The sequence below is a fragment of the Notamacropus eugenii genome, chromosome 1, assembly GCF_028372415.1.
Source record: "Notamacropus eugenii isolate mMacEug1 chromosome 1, mMacEug1.pri_v2, whole genome shotgun sequence".
In the NCBI taxonomy this organism is placed as follows: Eukaryota; Metazoa; Chordata; class Mammalia; order Diprotodontia; family Macropodidae; genus Notamacropus; species Notamacropus eugenii.
The window spans coordinates 188,837,995-188,851,005 of NC_092872.1; the positions used below are offsets into that span (position 1 = coordinate 188,837,995).

Below are 13,011 nucleotides of genomic sequence, written 5' to 3' on the forward strand. Positions count from 1 at the left end.
CTTCCCTGAAGAATTCATTTTGTATCTCTCCCTTTCATGACTAAACTCCTAGAAAAAGGCATATATACTCATTGCCTTTACTTCTTAACCTTTTATTCACTTTCTCAATTCTCTTTAAAAAAATTTTACTGATATCTTTTATTTTTATATCACCAGAATTTCTCCTAGTATCTCTTTCCCACTCTTTTCCTAGAAAGCCATTACATATAACAAATAACATTTTTTTAAAAGAAAAAGAGGAAGAAAAAAATCAGCAAAACAAAGCAGTGCAGTGAAAAAAGTCTGAAAATAAATACATGATAGGACCCCCGTGGACTTCCTACCTGTACTAAGGAGAGGGATGAGTGTCTCTTCTCATTTCTTTTCTTTGAGACTGTGATTACTCTTTGTCAGTTTTCAACATTCGTTTGTAATTGCTTTGTGGTGGTTCTCTCCATTTACATTGTTGTAGTCATCGTATACAGTGTTTTCTTGACTCACTTCACTCTGCGTTACGTAATGTAAATTTTTCCTTGATTTTTTTCTATTCATCGTTTCTTACAGTGTAGTAGTGTTCCATTACATTTCATGTACTTCAATTTATTTAGCTATACTTTCTCATCTCTCTGCAATCTGACTAGTAGTTTAGCTCGATGATTACTGATGATTTCTTAATTGCCAAATCTTATGACCGCTTTTCAACCCTTATCCTTTTTAACCTTTCCATAGCATTTAATAATATTGATTACCCCTCCCTCTCAGCTAGCCTACTTCATGCTCACCAAATGTGATGATCTACCTCCCATCTCTGAGTCTTTATTTTTTTTTTTTAAATTTCTGACCTTTTAATGACCAAGAACAATTTTTATATAATGTAACTTAATAAGCCTCAACACTCTTGTGAGGTAGGTAAGTAAACAATACTACCCATTCAAATATATGGATAGATTAGAGGTATGAGTAAATATACTCACATATTAAGCAATGAGAATTGGAATAGAACTCTCTCCCTAGCTTCAACCCCAAGACCATAATAAATTTAACTTTAACAATAATGATCTTTAAAGGGGTTATGATGATTTAAAATTCTGTCCACTGGTTCTTCGTTCACACTTGCATATTGGTAGATGCAGGACTGCTTTTTAAAGTCTGGTCCCTTCTCCCAAATAATGTCCATTAGTTACAATTATCAAGGTTAATTTCCAAATGTGTTCAAATTAAGACATTATTTTGTGAGGACTAACATTCTGCTTGGTAATTTATTTTTAAACTGCAACAAAAGAACTTGCAATGGGCTTCTATCGGGTGGTATAAGTGATCATTTTTAGTGAAGGTGTACCACAATACCACTAAGAGAAGGAAAGATGCTTTCAGTTTGAAATGGACACAAGTTACACAAGTAGAAGAGGACGCTAACTTCTGAAAATACTAGGTTTTATTCACACCCCAGTGGTAAACAATAATCTTAATAGGATGACTAAGTTTCTTTGTAGATCACTATGTCACATTAAAATACAAAAATCCATAAACAAGCAGACAGTTAACGAACATTAGATGTGGTCTTACTGGAAATTCTTAACCGTATACTAGTCTCTTCTCAAATCAAATTTCAAAATGCTTTGTCTCCTAGTTAGTACAAGTCACTGCATTTCTCTAACAAAGTAATGAAGGCACAGCTAGTGCAAGCAGACTTAAACCCATTCAACTACTGGGCTGAAAAAATACTTTGGTTGGTTCTTCAGAGGGATTTCTTTTTTCTAAACCAATATTGGTCTCACATAACAGTTTGGATAATTTTCGCAGCTGCAGTCTAATAGCTACATGACAAAAGACTTCACAAGAACCAAACTATGTAGCAATGGACATGCGTTAGGGGATTCACTGCATTCTACATATCCGGCAGAAATTATACTATTAAAATGCTAGGTAGAATGAACCTATAGTTTGAACTGGTTCTTAAACGTTCATTTTTTCTTTTTTTCCTTTTTTAACAAAAATTGTTTACTTGATTCTACCAAGAAAATACAAAACATAAGGCTGTAAAAGTAACTACTAGTTGTGTTTAGGCTGGGACAGTGCAGTAATCCTCAAGGCCACAGCACACACTGCTCACTGCTGCTTGCACTCGGCTGGGTTTGGATCTTTCTTCGGATCATATTCTGGATCATTTTCCTCATCGGCTTCTTCTTCCCCTTCCTCATCATCAGCCTCTTCACCTTCTTCATCATAATCATCATCATCATCTTCAATAGCTTCTCCTGTGAAGTATAACACTGATCTCGGGACTATGCGCTCACGTAAAAAGTGACCAATTTCAAAGTCTGCTGCAAGGATAGCTTCTGCATCATCATCCAGGTCTCCACTCTCAGGAACTTCAGGAGGAGAAAAGAAATTGAAGAAAGAATCATTGGAAACTGTTTTTGTCACAGTTCGAACAGTCCCACGTCCCTTGTGTTTCTGTTTCTTCTTAATAGTTTTCAAAGTGACATTTTTCCCTTTTTTCCAATCTACCTGACACCCTGTGCAACTCATAATTTCTGGTCCATCAAAGGAGAAGGGATCAGAATCATCTGGCTCTGACCGCATACGATATGTCTTTGTCAACACCTCATTTGTGAAATATTCATTGGATTCAAAGTGAAATTCTAATGTAAAACTCATAGGTTGGCCAGCATCTGAGAACTTCACTTTAATATCTTTCAAATGCTTCAGAATAGGTTCATCATGTTCCTGAACCATATCACTGAGCAAATCAACATTTTTAAAAACAGTCAGCCAAAATTCTGGAATTCCTTTAGGGTCTTCTTTCTCTTCATCTTTTTTCTCCTCTTCAAGCTTAGCCTTCTCTTTCATTTCCTCTGAAATCTCTTCATCATCATCTGGTTTCCATTCACATCTTCCTCTGTAGGTTCATAAACTGCATTGATGATTTCACTTCTCTTATCAAAAAGTGGCTGGTAAAGAACAGCATACTTTCTTTCAAGAGCATGAACTTCCTCATAGAACTTGGCTTCTATGTGTGCGCATTTCACCTGAAGGTTTTTGAGGGCATTCACACGTCGCTTAACTACTTTTGGCAAGCTCTCAATGTATCCAGTTGATGTTCCCACTAAACCATCCAATCTTTCTTGAAGAGCTGCAAGAATCTGAGGATTCTGCATCATCTGAACAGTCAACTGCCGAGCTTTGCTGTTGGCATCTTCACCAGTTTCTTCTTCTTCCACTTCTTCTACATCTTCCATATCTTGTTGGTCGAGTTCAGCTTCTTTATTGTCAATGTCCGCCATGTTGCAAGAACTCTGAATATTTGAGATCCGCGGCTGCTGCAGGAACCAGGCGGCCGGAGCTGCGCAGGCTGTGACTCAGGGCTGCGGCGGCGGGAGGAGACGAAGGAGGCGGAGGAGGAGGAGAAGGAGGCGGCGCCCCGAGCAGATGGCGCTAAAAAGCCTCTGAGTCTTTATACAAATTATCTTTCATTTCTTGAATACATTCCTTCTATACTTCAGATTTGCAGAATCTCTAGCTTTTCTCAAGAGTCATTTTATGTGTGCTGAGACTGACATAGTCTAATCCCCCCAATTGCTAATGCTATAACGCTCAGAAATTAATTATTTACTTAATATGTGTTGATGTTTTTCTTTTCTTTCTCTCAGTACAATGTGATCTCTTTGAAGTCAAGGACTATTTTCATTTTCACTTTTGTATCCCTAATGTCTTTAGCATAGTTGGAATCTATATCTATATACACTATTTTAGTGTCAATTAGCACCAAGTTTACAAAGATTAAAATAATCCTTGCTCTCAAGGAGGGCTTAATATTTACTGAATCAAAAATGTTATCTCAGAATGTGATTTGGACTAAAGCAAGGCAGCAAACATTTATTAGACACTTACTGTATGGCAGACACTGTGTTAAAGGCTAAAGATATAATATAAGCAAAAAGAAAGACAGTTGCTCTCCTCAAAGAAGCTTCTATTCTAGTAGGGGAAGACTGCACACAAAGGGAGCTGAAAATGAGGGCAGGGAAGGAAAGGAGAAGGTGTCTGTGCTAGGGTGTGGTGGCAAAGTCAAGAGAGTCAAAAGCAGGGCAAGGAGTAGAATTAAGGTTCGTTGGCCTGGGCTCTTCCTCAAAATGAAGGTCTCATAAAGAACTGAGGAGTGGGAGAAGGGGGCCAGCATGATGGAGGAATGTTCTAGGGTGAGAAGGCTGTGAGGGTGGGTAGATATGCCTAAGACACAGAATGAGATTCCAAGGTGAGACTGCAGCTGAGGCATGGTGGCATTGTCTGGAATGATCATTTTGGGTTTTCCTGGTATCTTGAAAATCTTATTTAGAGTGTTTTAAAATAAAAAGAATAGGGAAAGGAGGACACTACCTAAGTATATTTACTAAAATAGATACCTTGGGGGAGTGGCCACAATGTGGGAAGAACAGTTCAGACATACAGACATCCACAGGGGACAGAAATCCAAGCTTGATTAAATTTATGATCTCAAATGTCTATACACAAATGCCCAAAGTTTTGGTAGTAAAAGAGAGGAACTAGTGTAACTAATGCCAGTAGAAAAATTTGACTTGATAAATATCACTGATATTTTTTTTGTGATGAAACCAAAGCCTGGAAAATAACCATGGTTGGGTATACTTTAAGAGGATAAGATTTATTTGTTTGTTTGTTTAGAGCTATAAAAAGACATTAAAGAGCATTGAGTCCAACCTCCCATTTTGCAGATGAAGAAATAGAGGTTAAGTACTTTGCCTGTCACTAGCCTGTCAGCTAGTATGTATTTGAAGCAGGATTTTAGCCTAGGTCATTCTAACTCCCAAGTTCAGTGCCTTGTCCATTATGTCATACTGCCTAGTCAGAAAGATAAAAGTTAGGGATAATGGAAAAGGGCAGGTGAAGATGGAGTGATATTCTGTATTATGATGAAATATTCCTTCAAAATGTGAGGGAATGAACAAGTGGAAATTCTCTTCTTGATCTTATTCTTTTTTTTTTTTTTTTGAAAAGTGCAGAAAAGTGTTTATTATTTTTAAAAATTAATTTATTTAACTTTTAACATTCATTTTCACAAAATTTTGGGTTCCAAATTTTCTCCCCATTTGTCCCCTCCCCCCACCCCAAAACACCGAGCATTCTGATTGCCCCTATCACCAATCTGCCCTCTCTTCTATCATCCCTCCCTTCCCTTGTCCCCATCTTTTCTTTTGTCCTGTAGGGCCAGATAACTTTCTATACCCCATTACCTGTATTTCTTGTTTCTTAGTAACAAGAACAGTACTCAACAGTTGTTCCTAAAACTTTGAGTTCCAACTTCTCTTCATCCTTTCCTCCCTACCCATTCCCTTTGGGAAGGCAAGTAATTCAATATAGGCCATATCTGTGTAATTTTGCCAATGACTTCCATAATAGTCATGTTGTGTAAGACTAACTATATTTCCCTCCATCCTATCCTGCCCCTCATTGCTTCCATTCTCTCTTTGGATCCTGTCCCTCCCCAAGAGTGTTGACTTCAAATTGTTCCCTCCTTCCATCATCCCCCCCACCCTGCTTATCCCCTTCTCCCCCTCTTTCCTGTATTGTAAGATAGGTTTTCATACCAAAATGAGTGTGCATTTTATTCCTTCCTTTAGTGGAATGTGATGAGAGTAAACTTCATGTTTTTCTCTCACCTCCCCTCTTTTTCCCTCCACTAAAAAGTCTTTTGCTTGCCTCTTTTATGAGAGATAATTTGCCCCATTCCATTTCTCCCTTTCTCCTCCCAATATATTTCTCTCTCACACCTTAATTTCATTTTTTTTAAAGATATGATCCCATCCTATTCAATTCACTCTGTGCTCTCTGTGTGTGTGTGTGTGTGTGTGCACGTGTGTGTGTGCGTGTAATCCCACCATCTACCCAGATACTGAAAAGTTTCAAGAGTTACAAATATTGTCTTTCCGTGTAGGAATGTAAACAGTTCAACTTTAGTAAGTCCCTTATGACTTCTCTTTGCTGTTTATCTTTTCATCTTCTCTTCATTCTTGTGTTTGAAAGTCACATTTTTCTTTTCAGCTCTGGTCTTTTCATCAAGAATGCTTGAAAGTCCTCTATTTCATTGAAAGACAATTTTTCCCCTGAAGTATTATACTCAGTTTTTCTGGGTAGGTGATTCTTGGTTTTAGTCCTAGTTCCTTTGACTTCTGGAATATCCTATTCCACACCCTTTGATCCCTTAATGTAGAAGCTGCTAGATCTTGTGTTATCCTGATTGTATTTCCACAATACTTGAATTGTTTCTTTCTAGCTGCTTGCAATATTTTCTCCTTGACCTGGGAACTCTGGAATTTGGCCACAATGTTCGTAGGAATTTCTCTTTTTGGATCTTTTTCAGGAGGTGATCTGTGGATTCCTTGGATACTTATTTTGCCCTCTGGTTCTAGAATCTCAGGGCAGTTTTCCTTGATAATTTCATGAAAGATGATGTCTAGGCTCTTTTTTTGATCCTGGCTTTCAGGTAGTCCCATAATTTTTAAATTGTCTCTCCTGGATCTATTTTCCAGGTCAGTTGTTTTTCCAATGAGATATTTCACATTATATCTTCCATTTTTTCATTCTTTTGGTTTTGTTTTGTGATTTCTTGGTTTCTCATAAAGTCATTAGCCTCCATCTGTTCCATTCTAATTTTGAAAGAACTATTTTCTTCAGTGAGCTTTTGAACCTCCTTTTCCATTTGGCTAATTCTGCTTTTTAAAGCATTCTTCTCCTCATTGGCTTTTTGATCCTCTTTTGTCATTTGAGTTAGCCTATTTTTCAAGGTGTTATTTTCTTCAGCATTTTTTGGGGATCTCCTTTAGCAAGGTGTTGACCTGCTTTTCATGCTTTTCTTGCATCTCTCTCATTTCTCTTCCCAGTTTTTCCTCCACCTCTCTAACTTGATTTTCAAAATCCTTTTTGAGCTCTTCCATGGCCTGAGCCCACTGAATATTTATTTTGCCTGTTTGGGATACAGAAGCCTTGATTTCTATGTCTTTCCCTGATGGTAAGCATTGTTCTTCCTCATCTGAAAGGAAGGGAGGAGATATATGTTCACCAAGAAAGTAGCCTTCTGTGGTCTTATTTTTTTTCCCTTTTCTGGGCATTTTCCCAGTAGGTTACTTGACTTCTGAGTGTCCTGTCCACACCCATCTGGCCTCCAGATCCACCCAGCCTCCACCCAGCCAGCACTTAGAGTCTGAGATTCAAATGCTGCTTCCTAGCCTTAGGGCTTTGGTGGGGGCGGGGCTGCTATTCAGTGTGAGATTAAGTTCAGGTGCTCAGGTGGGGCGGGGCTCAGTTCCCTCAGGACCTTCAACAGTGGATCCAAGCTCCTGCCTGCTGTGGGAGCCCTGCCTCCACTGCTGCTTCCCAAGGGCGCCTGAGTTATGGGGGCACCCCACTCCCCTCTCTGAGAACTGAAAAGCCCCTCTCACTGATCTTTGCCTCCTGTGAGTGGAGGGACCTGCTGGGCCACTGGAGATTCTGTCCCTGTAGCCTGCTTGGATCTGCTCCTCTTGGTGCCTTGCAGCCAAGGCAGGGCTGGGCTCTGCTCCAGGTCCAGTGGGCGAGGGACCTTTTGGGTCAGTTTTTCAGGTCTCTCTGGAACAAAAATCTCCTCTGCTTTGTTGTTGTGTGGCTTCTGCTGCTCCAGAATTTGTTAGGAGTTCTTCTTTATAGGTATTTTATGGGCCATGGGTTCAGAGCTAGCATATGTGTATCTTTCTACTGCGCCATCTTGGCTCCTCCCTCCCTTGATCTTATTCTTAGAAATAGGACAAGTTACTGGGGGAGGAAAGATGGAAAATATGGAGAAAATGACCACTCCCTGATAGAGTTTGTGATAGAAAAAGAGTGCCAAGGTTAATATCTACTCAAGATTTATGGATAGCAGATTTCAGAAGTTCCAGAGGAATGGCAGTAGGACCCAGCAGACTAAAATAAGAAATGGAAAACTCAAAATGAAATTCTGAAGATATAAGCGAAAATCATTCCAGTAAGAGATTGCCTGAAGAGACTGATAAGGATATACAGGGAAGTCCCTAGCCAACTAAGATTTTTAAAAAGGCTATGTACAGAAAATGGAAGCATGGACAGCTAACAAAGGATGGACATTAAAGCATGGCATAGACCTGTAAAATAGCTTTCAGGAATAGTTTATGGTAATGAGAAAAGCTAAGAACAACAAAAAACTTAGATTTTTTTTTCAATCTATATATTGGGGAAAAGGGAGGAGCAAAGAAGGGAGAGGATTTTGCTTGGGGTAAATAGGATAATAACAGACAACTGAAGAAAGGCAGAGCTGCCCAGTTCTTCATTTGCTGCTGTTTTGTCTGTCAAGGAAAATGACCTTTGCATTAGAAATGATAGACTTTTAAATGACTAACAAGAGGTTGATATACAAAATAAGTTAGGAGATAATAAGAACACCTTGCTGTGCTTGATGAATTCAAATCCCCTGTTCCATTTGCACTATGCATCCTTGGATACCAAAAGAACTGGCAGTGTGATTACTACCATCTTTGGTATTTGAAAGATAATAAAGAACAGGAGATATACAGGACTAGAGAAGGATTTTCAAAATAGAGAATAAAATAAAGAATGTACAGACTGTTGACCAATGTTCTTCACTTTGATTCCTGGGGTAAATCTAGAATGGATCATAAAAGAGATGATCAATGAACATCTAGAAAAAGAAATGATTTCAAACGACATGACGGCTTCATCTAGAACAGGCTATGACAGACTAACTTTATCCCCTTACTAAAGGAGTTATTGGGGAGCTAGGTGGTGCAGTGGATAGAGCACCAGTGCAGGAGTCAGGAGCACCTGAGTTCAAATCTCCCCTCAGATACTTGATTCTCACTAGCTGTGTGACCTTGAGCAAGTCACTTAACCCCAACTGCCTCATCCTGGGTCATCCCCAGTTATCCTGATGAATATCTGGTCACTGGATTCAGATGGCTCTGGAGGAGAAGTGAGGCTGGTGACCTGCACAGCCCTCCCTCACTCAATACAAAGTCAAGTGTAAGTCATGTCATCAATTCTCTGATGGCAGCGAAGGACGAACACACACCAAGGAACTATTACTAAACTAGTAGATGAAAGGAATGCTAGAGATAGATTCTAGCAAAGCTTTTGATAATGTGTTCCATACTGTTCTTGGGCAGAAGTTGGAAAGATGTGGACTAGACCAGGATTCTCTAGATCTTTTGATTGCACATTCCTATCAATGACATGTTTTGAGCATTCGACCCCGTATTTGTGTGTATTTATTTGTAAGTGACACACATGTACAGTGGACCAACCTGGCAGAATAGGTCTGGCCTGAAAGCCAAAAGGCCTATGGTGGGGAAAGGAAAATGTATTCTAGTGATTTAGCCTCAGGCAAATCACTTAACCTCTCTGGGCTCTTGGCAATCGCAGGAATTGCATAGAAGGTGCCAGCCTGAACTGGTAGGAGTTTTCTTCTACTGAAAGTTTTTTATACCATTGAAACCATAGGTCCAGTCCCAATCCTTAAATTTGTACTGTAACATAAACTTACAAATATGGAAATTTAAAAAGATAAGATAGAGATGAAATAAACAATTTCTACGTAATAACATTGGAAAGATTGGAATTAGATTGTGTAGGGCTTTAAATGCTAAACTGAGAAGTTTATATTTAGTGCTGAAGTCAATAAAAAATTGCTAGTTTGTTGCATAGGGGGAGACATGGTCAAACTGACACTTTGGGAAAATCAGTTTGACAGGTTTAAGGATCATGGGTTAGGAGTGGGGAGAGACTTGAATTACGGAGGCCAATATGGTGGCAGTTTTTATAGACCAGTGGGGATGTGATAAGGGCCTGACTAGGGAGCTGGCTACATGAGTGAAGAGAAGGGGGATATATGTGAGAATGGTAGAGGTAGAAATGACAAGATTTGGCAACTGTTTGGGTTTACGGGGTGAATGAAGGTCAGGGGTGACACTTCAACCAACAATCCAGGTGACTCAGAGATGCTGATTATCCTCTAAAGAAATAGAAAAGTTCAGAAGAGGGTCAGATTGTTCAGAGGTAGGGAAGATGATATAATGAGACCTATGATGCAGATTGAAAACTTATTTCTTCTTGGTCATCCTGTACAACTTATTCTGTCCTATGCAAAAAGAAAAGGGAGTGGAGAGGACAGGGTTCATTGATCTCTACTATGGAGCACAGATACTCCCTGCATATACATACATACGTACACAGCACATACATACTCCCTAAGGGGTATGTGCCACAACCTTGAGGTGATTAGGGAGTATACAGGGGTACAGAATTTTTCCAGTGACATGTTCATAGCTGCTTCTGTGCGTACTGTGATGTGGTTAGATTGTAAATGCCCTGAAGGATCATTGCTTAGCACAGAAGAAGGAAAGTTGGGAGCTTGCACAGTGAAGAGTGAGAGTATTGGACTAATAAATAAGGGGTAGGTGTGGTTATATTGGAGAAAAGCTTGGGGATGGTGCAATGTGACCCCATCTTCTCACTCTTTGGTTGATCACATGATCTGTGGTGGTTGTGCCATGGCCTCCTCAGACACTTGGCCTATTACTTTGGAGACAACCTGGGCTAGACAGTAATAGTATTAGATGAATTTGGAACTTTTTGAATGGCTAAACTCAAAGTAGCCATTAATGGCTTTATGTCATCTTGTCAAGAGGTCTCTAGTATTTGTGCAAGAATATCTGCTTTGCCTTGTGACTGTTTAACATTTTTATCAGTGACTTGGATAAAGACATAGATGGCATATTCAGATGTTACAAAGCTGAGAAGGATAGCTAACATACTACATGATGAGTTAGGATCCAAAAATATTTTGACAATAGATCATTGGACTGAATCTAATAAAATGAAATTCAGTAGGGTTAAATGTAGTTTTAAGGTTTTAAAAAAATCAGCTTCACATACAAAATGCGAGAAGCATGTTTAGACAGTAGTGTAGAAAAAAGATGAGATTTTAGTGGGTTTCAGGCTCAACGTAAGTCAGCCATGATGTAGCTGTCTTTCTTCCTCCCATAATGTGATATGGAGCTTTGTTAAGAGAGGTATAACCTCTAGGATTGGAAATAAAGGCATAGTAGACCTTCTGGACTCTATCTTTTATGATATCAGAAATGGTGTTCACTTCTGAGTGCCATCATTTACGAAGGACATTGACAAATTGGAGAACCTGGGGAAGGGTAACTAATATGGTGGACCTTGAATCTATGTCATACATGAATTAGTTGAAGGAGGTGGGAGGATTGTGTTTAGTGAAGACTCGGGGGCAACACATTGGTTATCTTTTAAGTATCTGAAAGCTTATTATATAGAAAAGGGATTAGATTTATTGTATTTGGCCCCACATGGCAGAATCAGGTAAAAGTTGAAAAGAAACAAATTTAGCCTTGATATAAGGGAATACTTCTTAACAATTAGAGCTATCTAAGAAGTGCAGTGGGCTGTCACAGTACACAGTGGGTTCATCATCATGGTAGGTCTTTAAACAAAGTCTAAATGACTCCTCACTGGGTAGGTATATTATAGTGGAAATATTTTTAAAATGTAGGTTTGACTAAATAACTGGTAGAGTCACAGCAAACTCAGAAACTGTCATTCTGCAAATTGAATTGAATGCTAGTGGTTATTATTATCATTACTAACAATGGACAGTAATAATAATAAATGTAGAGAGACAATAAAATCTTACCTAAATTGATTCTTGGCAAAATAAATAAAAAATAAAGGCTCCAGAGCTATAATCAATGGATTAATACTCTGTGCTGTGATAGTTGCATTTTAGTCTTCCTTATCTCTGCTCCCAGTGGCTTTAGATTCTGCCTAGCTCAAGCCAGTAAGTACCAGGTTCTTCTCAACTGTGCCACCATAAAAAAGTATAATCTAATGTTGTGAGAGATAAAGCACCTGTTGCCTTAAAGTAACCTAATTGGTGACAACCATGAGGCAGGCTAAAGAATAGGATGAGGATTGGGAAGTTCAAAGAACTGGAGCGTCTAGATTATCTTCTGTTTAGGCCATAAATGAACATAATGATTGCAGTTTGTCTGTGTCCCATAGTCTTAAGTGAGTAATGTCCTCAATGGGACACGATGATAATTTTATCAATTAGGGTTTTACTTGTAGCTCAAGTATGAAGAATAACTATTTTTTAGTTTAAATGAGACTTAATTCCTTTACAGAATCACAGATTTTCAATTAAGGGCTTCGGTTTCCACCCTCACCAAACAATGCAACCAAAAGTATCTCTTTTATAGCGTATCTCGCTAATGCTCATCTAGCCTTTACTTGAAGGTCTCCAATGAGAACACATTAATGCTGACTTCTTAAAAATGGGCTTTCCTGAGTCCCCCTACTTTGACAGTTCTGCTACTTGTCCTACCTCCAAATTTATTTTGCTTACATTTATCCTTGTGAAAGTTCATCTTATTAGCTTTCCACTGTTAATGTATGAATATACTGAAATCTTGGTCTGTACTATAAATACAAGTATAAATTTTGAGCATATTTATTGAAATTGAAATAGCTTTTCATTCATTGCCCAATATCATAGCCAATGAGATGGAGTTCCTTCAAATAAATGATTAAGTGGGGCAGCTAAGTGGCTCAGTGTATAGAGTGCTGGGCTTGCAGTCAGGAAGACCTGAGTTCAAATCCTGCTTCAGACACTAGCCATGTGAACCTGGGAAATCACTTAGTATCTGTTTGCCTAGGAGGGAGCTAGGTGACTCATTGAATAGAATGCTGGACTTGGAGTCAGAAAGAAATGAGTTTAATCCTGGTTTCAGACAACTGCTAGCTGTGTGACTGTGGGCAAGTCACATTATCTCTGTTTCACATTATCTTCATCCACTGGAGAAGGAAATGGCAAACCACTCTATTATCTTTGCCAAGCAAACCCCATGGACAGTACATCTCATTGGGTCATGAAGAGTTGAGCATGACTAAATGAAGATTTGAAATCTTGAGTTCATAAGCAAAGGA

General features: G+C 38.9%; 1 protein-coding gene and 1 pseudogene across 8 annotated transcripts in view; one reads left to right on the plus strand and one right to left on the minus strand.

The window, feature by feature from the left end:
- The window catches only part of SHOC2 (SHOC2 leucine rich repeat scaffold protein), a 185,762-nt gene that overhangs the window by 131,571 nt on the left and 41,180 nt on the right, over window positions 1-13,011 (plus strand). The window lies entirely within an intron of this gene.
- LOC140512882 (nucleosome assembly protein 1-like 1 pseudogene) lies at window positions 1,393-3,386 on the minus strand (annotated as a pseudogene).